The 9073-nt window shown below is 49.4% G+C and overlaps 1 protein-coding gene across 1 annotated transcript in view; it reads right to left on the reverse strand.

Moving 5' to 3' along the window:
* Positions 1-462: 462 nt before the first annotated feature.
* LOC104620311 (lymphocyte-specific protein 1-like) overlaps positions 463-9073 on the reverse strand; it is a gene marked incomplete at its 5' end in the record, with an annotated part of 24583 nt that continues 15972 nt past the window's right edge. The window contains 1 exon segment of the mRNA XM_010286491.1: positions 463-631.

A 9073-nucleotide genomic window follows, 5' to 3' on the forward strand; every position in this document is an offset into this window, starting at 1 on the left:
AAAAAAACACCCCAAAAAACCCCAGGACTACGTTGAATGTGATTTGATGTACACAGAGAGACCAATAGATGGGAGTCCCTCAGAGTAGATGTTGTACAGGGACAGAGGCTATATTGTAAACAGGGGAAGGCTTCGCCCACAGCTGGCACCAACAGGGTGGCAAGCAGTCTTTGCAGTCCCCTCACACTCAGGATCTGCCCATTGCCCTCCTTTCAAATGCTGATTCTTTTACCAGGTTTCTGTTGAGGCCCCTCTCTCCATACCACCCAGCCACCAGGAGCCCCAAGAGCAGAAATTCTTCATTGTAGTAGCAAAGGCCCTGCAAGCTCAGCAGGGCAGCAGATCCCTCTCTTCCAACACTTGAGAAAGAAGAGAGGGAACAGGCAGATAAAAAAAAAAGCCAAAGAGTCAGGCAGAGAGTTAAAACAGGGATGGGTTTCGCCAGCTGATCTAGTTCCTGTCATCCAACCAGAGGCAGCGTGGGGTATTGCTCACACCCCGAGAGGAGTCAGGCTGTGCCAAAGCAGACTGACATCAGGCAGGAGGAGAAGAGAAACATCCTTCAATTATCTTCTGTGGAGCAGAGGAAATAGTGGCATTGTCGGTCGCATCGAGCCAGGACCAAGCTCAGCTGCAAGACAAGAAAACAAGTTTATGCATACCATTTGGCTTGCCACGATCGATACAGGGGCTGCATCTAGTCTAGCAATTACAGGTGGTTTTCTCCCACCCATTTGCACAAAGCCCTGTGAATAAACCCATAAAGCTTTGGCACTGCAGGACAGCCGATGTGCTATGTGCCTGTGGTGCAGCAGAAGCCAAGGGCTGCATGTCCAGCAGAGGTCACGACTGCCCAGGCAGAGGGAAGGACGTGCTCCTGCCCAGCCATCTCCTCCGGAGGAGATTAGCAGGTTTCCTTCAGGCCTGAGAAAGCCACTAAAGCAGAAGGCATGTTCCTACAGCCCCCAGCAGCCACAGGTCTTTGCTTGGGACCATCTGCAGTGGTATCAGGTTCCTGCAGCTCTCAGTCTGCCCTGCACCGAGCAGCTGGCGCAGCTGAGGGACTCCAGCACGCAAATGACTTTTCCATCGCGTGATAAATGACTCCTCCATGCCGGCGGTCTCCCCACTGTTCCCAGTTTGGGGTTGACTGCAGAAGGAGCAGAGTCCAGAAGAACAGTTGGGGTCCAAGAGTGGGTGACCTCCCCTCCACTCACGGGCACTTAACCAGCAGCAGGGAAACTTAACCCTTTGAAAGCCTCTTGACACAGACTCTAGCTCAATTTCCTTCCTGTTTATCACAAACCCACCCCAAGTTTCTCAGGCAGTATTTTCCCTGCCACTCTGGTCTTTCCACTGGCAGTAAAGCAAGTCCGTCTGTCCCTTTGCTTTTGCTTCATTACACAGCAAGGGGGAAAACGCTCATAAATCGTCCTTGTTGCAGAATTTCTCCTGAGCACACAAAGCTCTGAAGGAGACTCGGACAAAGCCAAGCATGACAGGGAAGGCAAATAAATTAAGAGCCGATTTGCTTTTGCCATCTCTTAGCATCTCTCTGCCTCACTAGTCAAACACACAGACTCCAGCACAGTCACATGCCATGAAGTTACCACCCACAAGGTCTCCAAGACCCACAGTACAACACGTTAAGTCAGATGGGGTGCTGAGATAGTAGCAAGAAGTGATTTTAAGAGCACAGACTATTGTAAGAGACCACAAATCTGGAGGTTATAGGGCACAAAGCAGCCTTTAACTTTGGGAACAGAAGGAAAGTTTTCCTGGTGCATGCAGATTGTATGTAAACTTCCCACTCCAAGAAGTCCCATGCCCTCCTCAGTAGCACCCGGCAGTTTGCAGCAAATCCTAGGCATGATCCAGCTCTGACCCATGTGGAAAGCTGCATTTTTCTGGGGTGCAGCAGTCCGTAAGACAAGGAAAGCACTTGAAGAGATGATCAGTAGTTGGGAAGTTCACTGCCCTGCCTCTTTAGTATTCCCGGCAGAATAAGCTTGAAGCAGGTCAACCTTATAATTCTGGCTTAACAGTGCTGCCAGACCACAGCTCATCTTGTAGTACAGGCTGCCCATGGGACCACATTAAACAGGAGCAGATGAAGTCATTCCACAATCAATCCTAACACAAGATGCATGTACTAGCTCACCTTGCAGCAGGTAAGAGTCACCCAAGCAATCACCAGTTCCTATATAAACAGAACCAGAGTAGTGTTGCACAGGAGGAAGTGTGCACCTCTCCAACTGAGGCATTTTGCCTTTCTGACCCAGAAGAATCTAGAATATCCACAGGGCTTCAGAAGAGAGCAAGTATATGGTGGAGCAGGCGCTCAGCCTTTTTTTGGGCCGGTGCAAACTTGTTTCTAAGAGTAGCTCTTGGAATAGAGCAAGTCCTAATCCCAGCCTTGTGCCTAAGGCATGAAGCTGATAAGCCACTGGGAATGCCCAACAGTTGTCACCCCCAACTGGCACAAATCCCCTCTGAGCCCCTCGCCAAAACAGTGGGAGGTTTCTCATGCCTGCAGCCAAAATAAATGCATCAGTTGGTAGCAGTATAGCACCTGCTAGACCCTGGGCACCACAGCTTCTGCTCTGGAGAACAGGTTGTCCACTGTAGTGAGGTCTGAGCCTTGAAGGCTTTGTGCCCCACATGCCACCTCTTCAGTGCTTTCATTTACTGACCTTTTTTTTGCAGGAGGCAGGGGTGTTTGCTTGGGGTTTTATTTATTTGTTGGGGTTTTGGGGGGGGGGGGGGGGTTTGTTTTTGGGGGGGGGGGGGTGTTTTGTTTGTTCAAGAGTCATCCTTCTTTCCCCCATTCACAACCAGTTTTGGCCGATACACCGCCTGCTTGCTCAGTACAGATCAGCTTCCCAGCCCTGTGCTGACAGCAGCAATGCAAGTCCAAAGGCAACACTGGGCACTCAAGCACAAATTCTGCACTTTGAGAGTTTTATTTCGGTTAATTTTCCCACACAGTAGGTATCATGCTACACACCCATGCTAACCAGAGTGGGTTGGGAGCCACCAGGAACTGAGCAGAGCACATACTATAGTCCCTCTGGGCAACCCTGACATCACCCCACCTCCTCTTCCTTGTTTCAGGATGCTCAGTTGCATCCAGCACCAGGGATTAAGGGGCTCAGTGATTTATGCCTCATTTCATAGCAGAACTCTGCAACTCTGTGCTGAGCGAGAGCCTGGGCAGAGTCAGATTTCTTGCTGGGAGCTGCCAAAGAGTCACTGCAGATCAGAGGCTGGGTGTTTGGTGTTGCCCAGCCTTGCTCAGGAAGTGACAGAGGAGAATTGAGAGTAATTTTATCTTTCTATCCCCAACACAGACCCTTAGCTCCACCATGCAGGAAATCTGACTGGTGCTCACCAGAAAGGAGATGGTGGCAAGTTAGCAACAGAGAGCTGGAAAAGCAGCCGTGCATCCCCCCAGGGGCAGCACTGTTGGCCAAAGGGCATCCAGCTGCCATTGCCTTTGGGGATAAGGCCCAACTCAGACCACAACCCATTTCTGATTCATTGAAGAGTGGGTGATACAGGGAGGACAGCAGCAATGCTCTCCAAGGGAAGGAGAAAACTAGGTTTTGTCAGTGCAGGAGGAGGTCACCGCTGTGCTTGCTGCGTCAAGAGTTGGTGTTGTGACAAAGCACTTCCCTCACCAGATAAACGCAGCTTTAAGTCCTGTGTTTCACAGGGATGTCTTCCTGCCAGCTGAAATCAATCAAGGCCAGTATTGACTTTGATTCAAATGACATGTAGTTTATGGCTGTTCTGTTGTACACAATGTTGTATCAGAGTATTAATAACTGGAGTCTGGTAAGCCATGAACACATTCCTGATTTGTGCCTCTGGAGAATGTTTCAAAGCTTCAACATTTCAGACCTGCTCTGTTTCTCTTGATGTTTCATTCCAAGTCCCATTAGGACTTGCCAAGACATGAACATCTGGGGTCCCAAGGAGCTCTCATTGGATTTTGCACTAACACCAGGAGTGGGAGCACTCCAAGTTCCCCCAGTGCCCTGCCACACCACCCCCAAGATTGGCTGAGGCTACTTTGGGAGACTAAAGAAACCAAGTCTGATGCTCTTATCCCACAATACTGACTCCATACTCATAGCTTTTGGAGAGAGGAAGAGGAGGTCTTATGTATGACTACTTCAGAGTCTAGTCCAGGGCTAAGCCCACACCAGCTCTAAGCTTTGTGTTTTCTTCCAGGAGATGACAATGTTGATAACAGTATCATCCTCCATCCAGCCTGCTCCCATCCGCCACCACCTTTCTCCCCCTCCCACCTTACCAAAGCCAGGGAAGGACAACCTGCGACTTCAGCGGCTGCTGAAGAAGGCAGCCAAGAAGAACGCTGTCCTAGCTTCAGAGCAAGCCAAGTCCTTTCGGTCCAGCCTCTCTCCTGTGAATGAGGCCAGCCCCGACCTAGAGCACAATGAGAACACTCCCCCAGCAGAGACCCCTGAAACCACACCACCCTGCACCACCAGCCTGCTGACCCGCCTCTCTGTCAAGCCCGTCACCCACCGCGTCCCTTCCCCTTTCCGCAAGAGCAAGCCTTTCACACTGAAAGTCACTGAGCAGAGGCGCATTGCTGAACACCTCATGGTCACAACCTCCCCAGCCATGCCCCTGCTACACAAGCCAGGAACTCCCAAGACTCCACAGCAGCCTGAAGGCACGGACACCCACCTTTCCTCTCCACACAACCCTTTGATATCTGTTTTCCCCCAGCCTCCTCCTTCTAGTACACCCAGTAAAGAAAGGGCACCAGAGGTTACCTGTGTCTCCAAGGTGCACGCTTATTTCCACAGTGTCAAGCCACCCAGAGCTAAGACACCCACATCAAATCAGACCCAAGGAACCATCATTCATGAAGACAAAAGGCCACTTTCTCCAGCACCTGAAACAAGCTGCTCTGAACCATCTCCAGGGCAGATACCCAGTCTGCTCAATGACGGCGAGGCCACGGCTCCCGTTCTGGAGCCCCCCCTCCTTTCTGCTGCAGAGGCAGAGCCTCCTAATCAAGCTCCCAGGTCTGCTCCTACTGAAGACTCCATCAAGGCCCCTTCACCCAAGCCCAGCACCTCCAACACCCACACCGATAAGCCTATGACCCACAGAAGTGACACTGAAATATCTGGATCAGAGAGAGCTCCTGAATTACCCAAGCAAGATGACGACATCCTAAAACCATCGACACCCAGCACTCCCTGGAGGCAAGCACACCCAGAGACAGCAACCCCAGCACAAGCTGACAGTATCGGGGCCACCTCCACAGACACCAAGGCAGAACATGTCACTCCACCCCATCTGACCCCCAGCTTACCAAACACCAGCCCTCCCCTCAAAACTGAGCCAGCAGTATTGTCAGTAGAAGCAGCAAGACCTCCTGGAGCCAATGCCAGTGGTTGGCATCGCCTCAGGAAGCACTTGATGGTGCAACCAGAAGCGCCCAACCTCCCAGAACTGGAGCCAGAAAAGCTGGGACAGGAAGAAGGGAGCAAGGAGGGCAGCTCTCAAACAATCACCAGTCAAGACTGCACACTGTTTAAATCAAGAGCCACAAGGATGTGGGATGCCATTTTATACCAGATGACAGTCAGCAAGGAGAGGAAGCAGCAAGCAGAAGAGAAGAAGCCGCAGAAGGAAGAAAGCTTCTTTCTTCCCTGCCGCTTACCCATCCTCCTGCATAAGCCACGCTTTGATGCCCGGAAACTGAAGGAACTGGCTGCCAAACCCATGACAAAGATCACCACCGTGTTTGAGGTGAGCCGGTTTAGACCCAAAGTGGCTGAGGAGCACACCAAGAGCTTTAACAGAACAGCATCAGGATGGTCAGTCAACTGAAGCCAGGCTGCTCCATCAGGCCTACATCTCTGGAGGTTCCTACAGGGCACCAAGCAAGAGTGCACCTAGGACTAGGCTTACTGCCCAACAGAGCCAAGTGTAAGGAAAAACTAAAATTAAATAAAACACCTACAAGCCAGCAGCCTCATGCTGTGGGTTTAAAGGTTACTCTCCATATGTATATAAGCTTAAACGCATAACATACCACATCCACAGGTCACAAGCCAGGAAAAGAAACGTGTACTTGTTTTAAAAGAACGAGCAACGAGCACTGTATGCAGTAACATGGGGAAGAGAGGGGACGCACACAGTAAAGAGGACAAGTTGCCTGCAGAAAAAGCCCAGTTTAGAAGAGGGTGATATAACCTGAATTTATTTTGTTGTGTTTATTTAAAACCAAGATAAATCCTACAAACAGAAGCAGTTGTAGGTGAGACAACATGAAAGAATCTGAGTTGCTACACACCTCCTCTAGGGATTCTTAGAAACTGAACTCAAAGAGGGTACGCATCATCTCTTTAGCTTCTCCACTGAACGTGCTGTGGAGGGCACCCTACACCCATTCCCTGAGACCAAGGTAGAAACTCATCCTTTCACCCAAGGCACAGACAAGGGACAGCATAAGATATCCATCCTGCTCTCACATAGCAGTTTCCCCCACCAAAAAAAAAAATGGCCATCATCATTTGATGTCCTCCTAGGACAGTCTACTAAATCCTAGTGCACAGAAGACTAACTTTGTTACAGTAATCAAGTTCTGTTATGTATTTTACAGTGCCTTTTTAAGTACAGCTGGGAGTTGGTGTTTTCATGATAACCAACAAGAGCCTGCTTCAGCATGTGGGTAACCAACTCTGGATTTAACAAGGTGCTGTTTCCTGGGTGGTTCTGCTAACCACATGTAGTCTCATTTTCAGGGTGATCATCGTAGTTGCATACCTACTGATGCCTGATGTCCTGAAAAAAGGGTATTTAAAACAAAGTCCCCAACTCTGTCCACCCACAGAAAAAACTGTGCTTTCCAGCATAATAGTCACCCTTTGCATCTCCATTGCCACCAGGCTTATGAGCATGAAAGCTGGATATCAGCTATTTCTGTTTCACAAAGGGACTTGTCATATGCTGGGATGTTCCTACACAGCTAATATAGGATCGCTATGTTTAGTCCAAACAGGAAACTCGATACACAGCTCTTTACATTCTCTTCATGTGCAGAGGATATTGAACTGACCAAAATTTCCAAGCCAAACTGCAAACAGACTTAAAAACAAAACCAAGAGCCCCTTTTCCTTTTTTCAAGTCTTCCAATTTTGTAACGGTGCTATAAGAAGAGCTCAGTTATCAAATCTTCAGCAAAGTTTTCAATTTGCTGGTCTTATCCTCTCTCTTTTGTAACCCCTTCCCTATTCCAAGGGGGAGGGGGGAAAAAAAAAAAAAGAGAAGGAAGGATAACCAAAGTACCTAAAATTTTGATTTCTCTAAGCCCCCAGTTTTCCAAGAAAAAGCTGAAAAGAGGTAGGTTGGAAACACACCAGTAATCGTGAGTGGATCCCAGGTAAGCCTTTGCAGGACAATTCAACATGCTGCAAGAGAAGGCTACAGAAAAAGATCCACGCAGCAACACAAAATCAAAAATCAAAGAGAGCGCAGCGTAAAACATGTAGAATGCCTAACGTAGATAAAGATGACCTTACCACACAGTGATAAGATGGCACCTTACTGTAGCACAGCTAGATGGATGCCTATGCACAAGCATCTGCATTCACAAGATCCACAGCAGTAGCGTGAAGCAGAACAGTCGATATTCGTCACACTTGGGACACTAAGTGAATCCGGCCAGAGAAAATGGTTTCAGAAGCAATTGTGCTTTAATCCACTTTGTCCTGCAGCAAGGACGACCACCCAGAACAAGCCACCAACGCTCACATAAGGCTTATTTTTTGTATCTACTGGGCTTCCCACCAGGCTGCATCCACAACCCAGCCCCACTGCACAGGGATGGAAAAACGGAGAATCACCGGTGGGGAGAGCAATTCCCACAATGGGAAACAGAGGAAGGCAGGTCTGTCTGCATGTTTTAGCCCTTTTGCCCCAAGAGTGAAGGGCAGAGGCATACAGCAGGCATGATGAGCCCTTCAGAGACAGACCCTGGCATGAGAGCATCACAGAGGAGAGCACACATGTCTGGAGGCAACAGATTTCCACCAGCGGCTCTATGCCGAGAGCCACTGCAGCATGTTCCAGCCTGAGCTGCTGTGCTGAGCAAGGGGAGGGGAACAGCGCTGGGCAGAGAGTTTGGTTGTTTTTCAATGTCCAACAGCCTCAGGCAGTTGGTATGAGCCCAAATTGCCACTTACAGAAAACCTCTTGCTCCACAGCTTGCTCAGAGGTCCTGCACCTCAGGAAGGGAAGAGGAAAAACTGTAGCTGTGCTCAAGCAGCTAGAAAGCTGATGAGGTGGTGTTGAGCAAGTGACATGGGGGTGAGCCAGGAGGGTTTGGGAGCAAAAAGGCAACCACAAAGGGATCCAGCAGTAGGAAAAACAAGCACGAACATAGTTCAGGGGGGTGGAGAGGAGCTGGGGAGCAGGGACCTCAGAGCACACAAAACAGCCAGCTAAAGAAGAGAAACAAGCCAAGATCCTTCAGCTATCGCAGTAATTTCGCTATTCATAGTCAAAAAAACCTTCCTTGTGAATGAGTCCAATAGGGGCATGTTGTGCCATGGCTGTTTGGAGTACTGGGTGGATCCTAGAGGACATCCCATGACAGTCACTGGCCTTTCAAGAAAGGATGCTGGAAAAAGACCAGAACCAAGGGCACTTCCCTTTGAGCTGCTTGCAGAAGCTCAGGTAGGGCAAACAAAACCTGCTGACAACCTAGCAAAACCTGCTTGCTATAAAGAATTGAAGCTCAGTAGGATCCCACCTCGTGCATCAAAACAGACTCCAGGAAAAAGAGAACTGCTCGAAGAGGAGACCTTATAATAGGTTTCTGAAAGCCACAGACAGAGAAGCAAGTTGAGGGTGCAAGTCCTGTGGGCTACTCCTTTACATCTAAAAACATAGCTTTGGGCAGGCTTGGGATTGTACTGCTGCCCATCTCCGGCCTTTGAGACAGATCTTGTCTTCTAAATGGGCACCACAAAAGGAAAAAACCCAAACAAAACAATATGCTGCACTCAGAAGGCGGGGGGGG

Source organism: Phaethon lepturus, unplaced genomic scaffold (genome assembly GCF_000687285.1).
Source record: "Phaethon lepturus isolate BGI_N335 unplaced genomic scaffold, ASM68728v1 scaffold25834, whole genome shotgun sequence".
NCBI classification, from domain to species: domain Eukaryota; kingdom Metazoa; phylum Chordata; class Aves; order Phaethontiformes; family Phaethontidae; genus Phaethon; species Phaethon lepturus.